General features: G+C 45.4%; 1 non-coding gene across 1 annotated transcript; it reads right to left on the bottom strand.

Annotated features, from left to right (window-relative positions):
• Window positions 1–6,154: 6,154 nt before the first annotated feature.
• Window positions 6,155–6,237, bottom strand: trnal-uaa (transfer RNA leucine (anticodon UAA)). Its single transcript has one exon. It is a non-coding gene; the product is annotated as a tRNA-Leu (tRNA).
• Window positions 6,238–13,627: the final 7,390 nt, after the last annotated feature.

Here is a 13,627-nt window from a genome sequence, read left to right as displayed (position 1 = left end):
GAAATGACACTGAGCGGTGCATAAAACAGTTGCTGAAAAATATAATTGAGGACCGCTCCCCATACGAGCATGTACACACCATACTTGAACAGCTGGATGAAAAATTAGTAGATGTGACTTTTGATGCGTTGCAAAAGAAACACTATTCTTATTTTTACAGACGCAGAAAAAAAGATCTATGTAAAATGTGAATACAGATTTCACTCTGTTTTACAGACCCGGGTGTGCCATCGTCCGAAGAGTGAAGAATTTAGAATGTATACGTCTGAATGCTTACTAAGAGTGCTTTACACACTTCTCTCTACAAAGCTTGATATGCAAAACAAAGAGTCGAATGCTAATATCCTTAAATTTGTTAAAGAGATAGATGTGTATGTCAAGAACGTGAGTGAAATTATTGCAGATCTGATTTTTTCAGATCAGAAATGGAAGCCTGGGGTGTAGGGGAAGCCTACAGTGTGTATTCCAAAATACAGTGTGTTTTGCACAGAACCTGTGGTAACACCATCCCGCTGATTACGCAGGCAAATGTTTTTGCTCTGCTAGATCGGATCGCCCAGTGTGGTTCGCATGGCTTTAGACATGGGGAGCGGAAGGGGGTTATGAATGCTTTTTCAGATGCCTCAAAGTTTCTCAGCAATGTTGGGGTGGTGGTTACATGTACCGAACTAATTTTCCGCACCAACATTTAATTGTTGAATGCAAACAGGAGCCGGTAACGCGTGTGTGCTGCGTTGTTTCAGTGTTTGAAACACCTACTGTTGAAATAAATCGGTTCACATTTCACATGGTGTTTGTCCTGTGAGTTCTTTCCGTGAGACTTTACGCAGTCAGTGTGTGTGTGCTTACAACCCTGCTGCTTTTGAGACACGGCTTGTGCAGCGTATAAGCAGCCTGGCCGGACAACCACTCGGCCACCCGGCCGCGGCTGGCGCCGCTCACACCCCGGGATCTCGCAGCTCACACCAGACTCTCCATGCCGCTGTAACTACCCGATTCCCTAGGTTTATAATAGAGCGCACTCAACCCCGCTGCAGACATGGTCCCCTTCCAAACCAATACACACTTTCACACACCTAAAGCGAGGGATGCGCCGTCTTTGGGCTTTGGGACCCTGAGGCTCCGGACCGACTGGCCGGGGGGGAAGGCGGGAGTTCCGACCCTTAACAACACACCATTGGCTCCTGAGGGGGCGGGACATGCACAAATAACAACACGCCATTGGCTGGCAAGGGGGTGGGACAGCCAACCACCGCTGACTCCCATTGGCTGGAAAAGGGGGCGTGGTACCTGTCAAAAGTTTGACGAAAGGTGTCGCTTTATACTACTCAGAACACATGTAAGACTTACACACAGCTTTTAATATGCTATAGTGAATTTGCAGGTATCCTGGGGAGGGAAGAGAACTGATATTAAGGAAATACATATTTAAAGGGGATGTAAGTATTAAATGTGTTTTGTCACATCTGGGTGTTAACTGAATAACTTTTTAGCATTATTTATTGTGTTTTGACTCTATACTTGTGTTTCTCAGGAGACAGCAGAAATATTGATGTTTACATTTATATTCACATATAAATGATATTGACTTAGGTACTCCACTATTTACTTGTAGTTTGACTGGTGTCAAAAGTTGAAAATCTCTGCAAACATCAAGATGTCTAAGGACGTGGAAAGAAACTCAATCACATTTAGAGAAGGTAATGTTTAGATCGGATTAATTCGAAGTGTGTCTCTGGGTGCGTTTGATCTACCAACGTTGTGTTTAACTGAAGGACACCCTGACTGAGTGTGCCATAGAAACTGACATTTTTTGTATTTTTTCTACATTCACAGATTTTTGTCATTGTCATTTTCTTGCAGCTGGCAGTAATTCTTTTGCACTGATAAGAAAGATGAGCATTTTATCTTTCGCAATGTGTGGATTTCTTGAAAAACAAGTTGTGTCAAAAGCGAAATGAAAACTTCATTTAAACATAATGCAGAAGCATATTGTCTGTAACAATAAACTGAGGGTGAAGACAGGAAGTAAGGCACTGCTGGGATTTGAACCCAGGATTTCCTGTTTACTAGATTGACATTTTAACCAACTAAGCCACAGCGCCGGCAAAGCACTGCCCTTTTTCAGCCAGTTGGACACACTGCTCTGTTATATCTTCGTTCGGTGGGCAGTGAGCCTGCTCACTGAGCAAGTTGAGAAAGGATGTGAAATGGCTTTTATCCGCCAATTTCATTACCAGGGAGCTTAATATGCTTTTGATTATCTACAGGGTGTCTAGTGCAACACAGGCGATGGACTGCTGGGATTTGGAGCCAGGATTTCCCGTTAACTAGACAGGTGCTTTAACCAACTAAGCCACGGCGCCGGCAGAATTCTCCTCTTTTACTGCCCCTTGGACACACCGCTCGGAGACACCTGCGTTCAGTAAGCTGAGTCGGCTGGCTGAGCATGTTGCCTCCTTTACATTTGGGCCCCGACACTAAGAGAAACGTACAGAAATGGCTTTTATCGGGCACTTTTCATGTCCAATGCGCTTGACATCTCCCACGGGCGACAGAGTTCGACACTTTTCCTTTCTTTCTTTCTTTCTTCTTTCTGTACTCTTTGATGAAAAAAAAAAAACGAGTAATCATGTAAGGGAAAATGTCTTTTTTCATGGAGAAAACGTGCACCAGGAAATGTTGTGTTTAGAAGAAGTGAGTTAACATGAAAAGTGACCTAATTTACCGGAGCAAATGCTCACCTAGCAAGGTCTGCTTTACTACTAGAGAGACGTAGAGTGAAAGACGTGATCATTTCACGCCATTGTGGAACAAAACGCTATTTTCTTTAAATTATAAATCAATTAGAAATTCAGAGCGACACATAAAGGCTTTGTCTGCTTAAAAGTGATGATTTTTAAAAACTGATAAAAATTTGTAAAACATGTTTCTCACGTAGAAATTTAAGATGGGGGTGGGGTATTACTAGTAGTGGCGCTGAACTCACCATGGTGCAATTCATTTATGTGACGGACTAGTGGTTTAATGGATAACGCGTCTGATTTCGGTTTATTAGATTGTCGATTCGACTTCTACCGGGGTTGTGTGATTTAAATCAGGCTCCTCAGAAATAGATGTCCGTTATGTAAATAGACCGCACCTGAAAGCAAACGTTGGGTCTGGTTTCCTTTCTTTCCTGCATGAAATAGCAAATCGTTACAAAAAACACCAGCTAATGTCCAATAGCGTTAGTCATTTAAGCAAACATGAATATACTGTAAGGTCTTGGTACATGGGAGTGGATTTCAACCACAATTAAAAAAGGACAAATTATAATTACAGGCTTCAGACACTTTTTCATACAAAAGTGACCAAACACTCCCTAACTTTCAGGTTTGCTTGAACCTGTAACAAAAAAAGCAGTCTGAAACTTCCATTCTCTGATGTCACTGTCTCTAAAGCCGGACGTGATGTTTCACGGATGTGTAGTATGCCTTTTCTCTTGTCATGTTCATGATGATTCACTGAATAAGCTCCTGACTGGGTGTTCTGTACTGCACTGTTACTTTGTTCGATTACCTATGTGGTGTACAGCTAAAACCCGACTGCGTGGTGTAATTTCCAGGTTCAGCACCAGCAGCACCTGCAAACTCATCAGCTGACCTTGACGTGATTTGAACATGCAACCTTCTGTTCTGTAGTCAGACACGCTACCGTTGCGCCACGAGGTCGCTCGCCACAAGTGCTTTTAATTCCCCCAAAGAGAACAATCAGCGTCCCTGAAAAAGATTTTTTTTCATTCTCTCCTGTGTGGAGCGCCGCTCTTCCAACGAGGGTCTCTTCTTCCCCGACCACAGATTATTCTTTCCGCCCGGCTCTCTCACAGAGAGCAGACACACCGTCTCCACTGATGTGTTTACTACATCTATAGATCTGACTTCCTACAGCCCCGATATTCCTGGACAGGATATTTACCACCAGCCTCGTGAACTTCTCATCTTGACCTCTCCCAGGAGGAGCACAATTAACACAGAATCCTCTCTCCATTTAGCAAATAACACAAAACACTGTTTACCTGTCAAGACAGAAAACCGGGCTGCTCCAGGTGAGGCTTGAACTCACAACCGCAGCATGACTCCACTAATCATGTCATTTTACAAAGCCTGAACCTGGAAAGAGATTGGAAGCCGAAAAGTTATGGTGTTTTTTTAATACTTGCCTACTCTTTCAATTGTTCCGTCAAGTCTTTTATTTGGGAGTACTTTCAATTGATGTTAATCCTTGTCCCGATACACGTTCTGGGCCATGGTGCATCTTGAATAATGTTCTTATAGGCTTCAGTTTGGAAAAGTGCGCTCTTCAGAAGCTACCAAAACCGCTAATGGTTACATAACACTTAATGCAAAAGCAACGTTCGGGTTTGAAAAAAAATATTACTTGCTATGAATACAAACACTGTTACAGGAGGCGTGTTAGGGATATTTTAGCTTAGATCATCAATTCATCTTACATTTCTTCTCCATCTATATCAACAGCGTCATCGCTACTGAGCGCTAAAGGCAGGTCCTGGCAATACAATCTTCTTTAGAAAACATTTTTAAAACTATTTCCACTACCATACGTAAAGTAAAAGATAGCGATTGCACGCAACGAATAAAATCTCTTTTCCAGGGATGTTGTAGTTAGATGCAAATTACAATAGAAAATGTATCAGCTTTAACATTTTCTTTTGGATTCACAGGACAGTCAGCATGAGTCATCAAAGAGCCTGTAGTGGCAAGAAGTTTAAAAGCGCACAAGTGATCTGTCTTTGGTCAAAGGAATTGCTGGAGCAGTAGGACGCAGAGCAATATCTAGCAGCTGTAGACGATGTTTGGGGAAGAGATAATTCTGTTTTCAGCACAGGGAGTGAGAATGAGCTCAGTCCGGCTCCCAGCAGAATCCATTCTGGTTTGGTTACTGTCAGACTGTGCGTCTGAGGCTCTTTGGATCGCAACGTGAAAAAAAAAGAACAAAAAACATTTGCTCACATCTTGTGATTTCCACGAGAGAAAGAGAAGATATCACTTTTAAAAAAATCAAAACTGAAGATTTGGATCCGGGACCTCATACTTGTTAAATGATTAAAATAATAATTATGAAAATATCATGTTGTGTTTCTGCAACATATCGTGCACAGTATGCCATTTTTTTCTAAAAATACAGTAGATTGTACTTAATGAAAATGTACAATTCACCGCTGATATAAACAGATTTGTGATGTGTTTGCCTTTGTTAGCATTTGTTTAAAAAATAAGTTCACAATACGATAAAAAACACAGAAAGCACAAACGTAATAATATAATGATACAAAATCAATACCAAATCATAAAGCCAATTAAGTACCTATCCTTTGAAAACAGTGACATTTGTATCTACTTTTGAATTACAAATCAGACAGCGTAGTCCCTTAATTCAAAGATCAGATCTCGGCCAAAACAAGACAACCAGATGTTAGCTGAATTCGGAACAAGAGCCACTGCTTCATCGTTTATTGAGCTTTTGATCAACGTCTGAGTGAAAAAGATTCGCTATTTTAACTATTTGATTAAAGTTCACAAAAGCACCTTTCTTCGAGCTGGAGTCGAAACAGCTACTTAAGGATTCCTAACTGTTTCTAATACAGTCAGCCGCGCTACCAACTGAGCTATCGAAGGGATTTAAAGTGCTCCTCTCTGGCACATATTGCCCTACGTAGTGAAATATTCCGGGTACTTAAATTCCAGTTCGACATCAAGTTTCCAACTCGTTTCCTTAGTCTTGTTTACCTTGAATTTAAGCCACAAACCAGGATTCTACTGTATAATCTTCCGGGGATGTTACAAAATGTTTGATGGGGCATCAATCATTACAGGCGGAAATTCACTCCTTTTTTTTCTCGATGCATCATATTAAACATTTCATTTGGATCGAGAAGAGGATCACCATGAGAAACAGAACAAACTGTTTGATTCCGGCTTTATTGGGAGCTGTATCACAGCTAATGCATGTAAAGCCTTCAGTATGCGATAGTGAGAGTTCAGTTATGCCAGGGAGTGGGAGTGAAGAGAACTGAACTGAAATTTAGTAAATTCATATTTAAATAGAGTGTAAATCATCAAAGTGTTCTGTCACTTAAAACTTATTACAACACTACCAGGAGTGGGGATTGAACCCACGTGGACATTTGTTCATTAGATCTTAAGTCCAACGCCTTAACCACTCGGCCATCCTGGTCTCCAGCTAGGTGCTGTTTAGTTGTTTAACATTTAAATATGATTCAACAATTAAAAAAAATTAAACCAGCGCCCTGTCACAGAAACGTACCCCGGTCACCCGCGCAACAAGCAGGGGTACTCAGCACTATACTAACGAGGAGCACTTGTCCGGAGCTGAGCGTGAGCTCTGTTTACGGTCAGCAGTCATTTCCTCTTTTCCAAAGACATTTTCGCCTGCTCTCAGTAATTAATGTCGGTTTGAAGTCTGTTCCTGTTGTCTCCACTCTTGACAAAGAGCAGCCTTTCGTAGGAGACTCCCTCTCTCAAGAAGTTTGCCATCACCCTGCAAGAGAGAAGAGCCAACCGGGATAAACAGCTTGAAGTTCGAAAAAGATGTTGGCACGCCTGTAGCATTTACACGAAACCTCTTAGAGTTGTGAGAATACTTCCTTTGTGTATAAAATACATTGTGAATGCTTTCTCAGCCTTTACTTTTTCGTTTTTATGATATTTTTTTACCAAGCATGAATATTCTTTTGTCCATATCTCCGCAATGGAAGCACAGAATGCCTTCAAACCAAATGCATTTTAAAGACCACGCCTTGTGGATATTTCCACAGCCTTTACATCAAACTATCAGTGAGCTAATTATCTTTTTTTAAACCTCCGGTTTTTCATCGATGCGTAATCACGCACGAACTGGAACCCGGGGGACCGCTGTGTGCACACGTTCACAACGCGAGAAATACTGTTCAATACGGCTTCATGCGAAAAACCCGTATATGACCATAGGAAGCAGAACAGCGCAGTCTCCCATTACCCAGACTGTAAGCACGGGAATAAAGCTTTGTTTGACTTCTGAAACCCTTCCTTTACGTCCTGTTTTCATTCAGGTAAGGGTCAACTATATTGACAATACTACTGACAGCAGGAAGATTAAAATATTCTTTACTCAGCAGCTCATTAAAAACAGCTCCCATGATGTTCAAACCGATTTTTTACACAGAACACTGACACAGCTTTGCATTCTGAATCTCTTTTTCTCGTGCGTTTATTTAATATGGCACAATGCACTGGGATAGGGGTATTCTGTTCACAAACCAATAGCATTTAAACCAAAGCACCCACAATGCTGAAAGTAAGTGTTTTGCACACTAAGCAGGTCCTCTGACTTTTCCCAGCTTTGTTTTGGGTTGTGGAACCTTTATTTTTTTATGATTTTCTGAAGATAACAATACAGGTAATACACTGGGATAGGTGGGTTGACTTCATGGCTCAATAGCATTTCTAATACAACAGCCAAACTGCTGAAATCAAGTGTTTTACACACCAGACAGGCCCCCTAACCTTATACAACCTTGCTGTGGCTGGTCAATATAGTTGACCCTTTTTGGAAAGCTTTCTCAGCCCGAAACGCAAGCGAGACACCAGAAGGGGTGTGTGCAGGTTTCCGTAGTGTAGCGTCTATCATGTTTGCATAACATGTGAAAGGTCCCTGGTTCAGAACCAGGTGGAAACAGCCTCTTTTTGGGTTCACAGAGGTCTTGAGCGACCGGTCATTTGTTCCCAGTGTATTTCTGGTGCCTTCATGCACTCTTGTACCAGGACCTGCAAGAACAACAGAAAGATTAGCATCCAGCGGGGGCTTCTTAGTGAGCCCAAGATCTCATCAAGAATCGGCTCCAGCAACAGGGCTGGGCGCATCGTTCCATTCTCCGACCACTCTCGGTGTAAACAAGTGCCTCCTGGTCTCTGCTTGAAATGCACTTTCCTGCATTTGCTTTGGTGTAACTGGCTTCCCCTGCATGGGCGAATGTGAAGAAGATCCTTAGTAAGTCATTGAAGAAAACCGAGAAGAGGTCGGAGTGGCCTCTGTCGTTCATCAACGATCCCCTCAGGCAGTACTCCTCTGCAAAGCGCCGTTCGTTCACATCGATCGGCTTTTTTTTGCCTTCATTCGTGCAAGTAGTAAAAGCAGACGCCCCTATTCTGCCGTGACCAGGATTCGAACCGGGGATGTTGTGGCCACAACACAAAGTACTGATCACTATACGATCACAGCGAGTTACCGAGACACACGCGGCAGGGCGGAAAAGGCTGTGCTCTCTTTGTGTGACATAATTCGGAAAAGTCCTGACGTTGCATTTCAACTGAGCCCCAGTATACATCGAACCTTCGACACTCTGAGTGACAACTCTCTTGCGTGTTTTCTCATATTTATGTAGTTTGCTTGCATGATGCCGGGAACAGCGTGGTTGTTCGCTGCCATATGGTCTAGCACTTAGGGTTCCTTGTTTTCACCCAGGCGGCCCGGGTTTGACTCCCGGTATGAGAACGTGTCAGTTTTGCCTCCTGCTTTCCAAAAGATCAGCACCGTGTACGAAGGAGCCGCATTAAAACCACTCGAACGTGCGAGAAGAGGGGGCGCTTGTTTCCAGCCGAAACTTCTCGCGTGTGAGACAAGCTGATCATCGCTGCAGGAGGTGGGAGGGTTACTCTGGTAGACAGGGCTGACCTTCGGCAATAGGATTTATACTCTCCAAGATGATATTTGCACTTTCTGGAGAGGCGATTTTCTCCACTTCAGTAGCCCGATTTCGTCGATTGCGTGGAGAGGGCTGTAGAATGTGGCGCCGCCTTTCCTGCTCCGTCCATGACAGGCTTGCCGGTCTCTGGAGAGAGAGCACGGTCCATCAGCGCACTCCAATAAAGGCACTGGAAGCAGCTGAATCGCATTGGCGAAGTTCAGCGCTGGGCCGCTGGGCACGTTTTACCACTGTTTCCGTAGTGTAGTGGTTATCACGTTTGCCTCACACGTGAAAGGTCCCTGGTTCAAAACCGGGTGGAAACAGACTTCTTTTGTCGTCACGCACAAAAGGGGATTGGGGATTCGCCTAGCGCTGTGATCGAACAGACCCACTGGACCCACCTCTTAGTGTGGCGGGATCTGCACAGTGCATGTCACAGCGCATCCTGCTTTCACTTCAAGGCGCGTCCTGATGCACCCCAGTCTCCCGCGTGACAGGTGGGGACAGGTGACAGGTCCTATACTAACGAGGAAGACATCGCTCTCTCCGACCCCCGGCATCGTGTCCCGACCCACCGTGCTGGAAGCCGACGCGTGCTGTGATTCCTTTACGGAGCAGAAATGACAACCGAGGAGCCGAGAGATCATTTCAGCAATTCAGCATTTCGAAAACACAAACGACCAACTCGGAATGACTTGCTTTTGACGCTTTTCAAAGCGTTCTTTATGCACGACGACTGCGCCGCCTAGCAGATACAAATGGGTTGTACAACTTTGAAGTAGCAAATGGAAGAGGGCTAAGTCCCCTCTCTTTTAGCCCAGGTTCGATCTGTCTCCCAGAATCACCAGGGCACACACACACACTGTCTTGTTTCTCGTACACGTATAGTGTAAAAATTAAGAACCCAGGACGAAGATGTGACACTCGAACAAACTCTTTATTATTTAACCTGTAACTCCGAACCAGTTAGCTCCTAAATTCACTATGGCCTGTGACCCTGAGCAACCGTTATTCCCCGCTCAGCCCTCCATCAATCAACATGCAGTTTCACTGCTGACGCACACAAATATTACACCTTCTCCAGCTGTTATGAATCCCCTCTCTTCAAAGCCTGGTGTGTTTTTTTTTTGGAGATGTTATATATTTTAGAAAGAGCACTGTGACGTCAGAGACACCAGCCAGAGCGCCGGGATCAGAGAGCGAGACCGCGGGAGGCGCGCGGAGCGCACTGCGGAGAGTTATTGATCACTTATCTATCGACAACCTATTATTTCAACTAAAGAACTGTAGAATTAACGATTAACTTCACCGATTGGTGAGTACTGATTCTTTTCCCATTCTTGACCCTTTCCTATTATTTAGGAATTTAATCCTAGAGCTAGATAATTATATTCCAAGTTGATAAATGTGTTTGAGTAACAGTTGAAATGCATTTTCCATTTGTTTACAAATCATAAGTATGGTAACCACGGCAACACGCGCCACGTCACTATGCCTGGCTAGGCGTCTCGCCTTTGTCACAAAGAGCGGCGTGATGTCACGGACAGATACTAATACAAGGGACATTTAGCCTCTGACTGTTCAATGCTGCCAAAGTGCAATTTATGTGGCTCGGAAGGACACGTTTTTAAGAACTGCCCTCACGCCTACGCCAATAAACTCAAAATGAGAAAGGATGAGGCAGTGCTTGTTTCAGCCAAACCGGCCCGAAAAGCCAAAGCAAACAACAAGTCAAACAAAGAACCCTTGTTGGACAAAGACTCTCAGCCTCCAGCCAGGATCTGTCCTGCTGAGGCTCCGGGGCCAGTGGAAGAGAAATCCACTACGCCCCCACAACTGCAGACTGCACCAGACAAGCACGAGGGTTTGAAAACCCCCGAGAACAGCGAGGACCCCTCCCTCACTCCTGCTCCTCAGAACAAGGGCCAGTGTGGGGCCCCCCGGTGGAGCGGGTCCAGCGAGGATACCCAGGATTCAGCGGAGCTGCTTTTCTCAGACTCTGCAAGTCCTACAGATGCCCTCCTCTCCTCCATCCAGTCCATCACGGAGGATCTGCAGCAGCTGGTGGGTGAGGGGGAAGAGGAGACTGGTGCATCGGCTGCACCCCTTTCCCCCAGGAGCTGGACTTGAGGAAAAGGAAAATGACTCTGTTTTCTCCCCGAGCGAGGAGGAAGGAGAGCATGGTGATGGGGACAGCTGGAACCCCTCCACCCCTCCCTCTACCCCCTTCCTTGAAATGGACTCCGTGAACGCTTTTACTGCTGCCACCCTGATGAAGGCTCATTCAGAGGATGGCTGGCAGGAAATTGGTAAGAAGAAAAAGAAAAAGAAGAAGGTAACAGGTGAGACAGAAGAGAAATGTGTTTTGTAAAGACTGGTTCCACTTTCTTATGTAATATGGCTCTAAACATCATTTCTCTTAACACCAGAGGTATCAATGACAGAGTTAAATGCCAGTCTGTCTTTGATCACCTCCAGCAGAGAGAGGGAGATGTGTTGATGTTGCAGGAGTGTGCTTTAGCCTATCAAGAGAGGTATAAAAGCTTTGAAGATAGGTGGGATAAAGGGCCTTCTGATTGGTCAGGGGACAATAACAACAGAACCTCTGGCGTGGCCATTCTTTTCAAAGGATGGGCATTCAAATTGAAAAGTATTCAGAGGGTCATAGATGGCAGGTTGCTGTGTGTGGATGTCGAATGGGGGACCGTTAACCTGCGTCTAATCAATGTGTATTGTCCTACTGACGTGGGAGGAAGGGTGGAGCTACTCAAAGCACTCTCTTCCCTATTGTTATGTAGCACTGACGTGATAGTGGGAGGGGATTTTAATTGTATCTTAGAGCACACAGACAGGCAGTCTAGCTCTCCGATAAAATTGGATTCCAGCTCACTGGCCCTGCAAAACTTAGTTCAAGACTTTAAACTCTCAGACACATATAGATGTATATATCCCACAACAGCAGGATATACACGGTCAGGGAGGAATAGCAGCTCCAGAATTGACTATTGCTTTGTCTCAGAGAGAGTGAAAGTTGTTGGGGTCACTCTTCAGCCTGTCTTCTTCTCAGATCATCAGGCTTTAGGGTGTAGAGTGGAACTCCAGGGCGGGACTGTCTTTGGCCCAGGCCTCTGGAAACTCAACACAAAGCTGCTAGAGAACGAGGGGGTAGTATCCTGCTACAAGGAGAAACTATCACAGTGGCTGTCCTTGCAGTGTCTGTACGGGTCAGTAGGAGAGTGGTGGGAGGAGGTGAAGGTGAGGACAAAGGTCTTTTTCATGGCTGAGGGAAGGAAGGCTGCTGCCAGACGGAGAGGAGTGCTAGCCAGGAAACAGAGGCAGCTGCAGCGTCTCTACACAATGCTGCACAGTGGCTTCGATGTGCTCGAGGATATCACCCTTTTAAAAAAGGACATCCGGAGCATAGCCGAAGAAAGCAGTCGAGGAGTGCTGTTAAGAAGCAGAGTGCAGTTCTTGGAAGAAAATGAGAAGTGTACTCGCTTCTTTTTCAGGAAAGTGGTAGGCTCCAAGTCTGTCATGGAAAGTGTAGTTGATGAGGAGGGAAGAGAGAGTACAGAGCTGAGTGCTATCCTCTCCTGCATCGAGGCCTTCTTGTCACGGACGTCCAAGGGGACTAACCGTGGGGAGCAGGAGGGCGGAAAAAGACCCATATGCGTAGCGGCGAGACGGGAAAAAGGCCCGGGCTCATTAGTGCAAAGAGTTCAGGAATGCCGTATAGAAACCTGTGCCCTCAGGGAGCGGACGTGGGGTGCCCTGGTGCTAGGCGGGTCTCAGGACATCCGAAAGTCAGTGCTGAGCGAGGACAGAGCGCAAGACCCGGAAATATATAGCCTAAGGGAAAGAGAGGGACAGGAAGGACAGCAGACCAGAAACTAGGGACAGGACAGAGAATACCGCCCACTGGCTGCAGAGGGCATGACACTTCTACTTCAGACTGTACAGCTCTACAGAGGTAAAGGATGAAGAAATTCATTTTTTTACCTCAGAGCTAGAAAACCTTTTGAGTGAAGAAGATAGGGAAGTACTTGAGGGGGATTTGACAGTAGAAGAGCTGAGAGGCTATGGAGAGCTTACAGAAGGGGAAAACTCCGGGTGCTGACGGGCTCCCTAAAGGGGTGTCTGCTTTTACTACTTGCACGAATGAAGGCAAAAAAAAGCCAATCGATGTGAACGAACGGCACTTTACACAGGAGTACTGCCTGACTGGATCATTGATGAACAACAGAGGCCACTCCGACCTCTTCTCGGTTTTCTTCAATGACTTACTAAGGATCTTCTTCACAATCGCCCATGCAGGGGAAGCCAGTTACACCAAAGCAAACGCAGGAAAGTGCAATTCAAGCAGAGACCAGGAGGGACTTGTTTACACCGAGAGTGGTCGGAGAATGGAACAATGCGCCCAGCTCTGTTGCTTTAGCCGATTTTTGATGAGATCTTGGGCTCACTAAGAAGCCCCCGCTGGATGCTAATCTTTCTGTTGTTCTTGCAGGTCCTGCGCTGCTTTTGAGCCGACAGAGCTCGTCCTGGTCTGTCTGCACAGCTCAATTGCAAATGATCGGCTCCGCGTACAGAAGGAACGTGCGTTTGGTACAAGAGTGCACGAAGGCACCGGAAATACATTGGGAACAAATGACCGGTCGCTCAATATCTCTGTGATGTACGGGAGCGTGCAAAACGAGGCGGTTTCCGCCCGGTCTCGAACCGGGGACCTTTCGCGTGTTAGGTGAACGTGATAGCCTCTACACTACGGAAACCTGCAGGGACCGCTGCTGGTGTCTCGCTTGCATTTCGGGCTGAGAAAGGGACGCGTCACTTTAGGCAGGGGGCGCTGGAGAGAGGAACAAAGGGCGCGATGAAACAAAA

Source organism: Lepisosteus platostomus, assembly GCF_059453375.1.
Source record: "Lepisosteus platostomus isolate fLepPlt1 chromosome 5 unlocalized genomic scaffold, fLepPlt1.hap1 SUPER_5_unloc_2, whole genome shotgun sequence".
NCBI classification, from domain to species: domain Eukaryota; kingdom Metazoa; phylum Chordata; class Actinopteri; order Semionotiformes; family Lepisosteidae; genus Lepisosteus; species Lepisosteus platostomus.
Note: the sequence above shows the minus strand (reverse complement) of the source record. Positions and strands in the feature narration are given on the sequence as shown.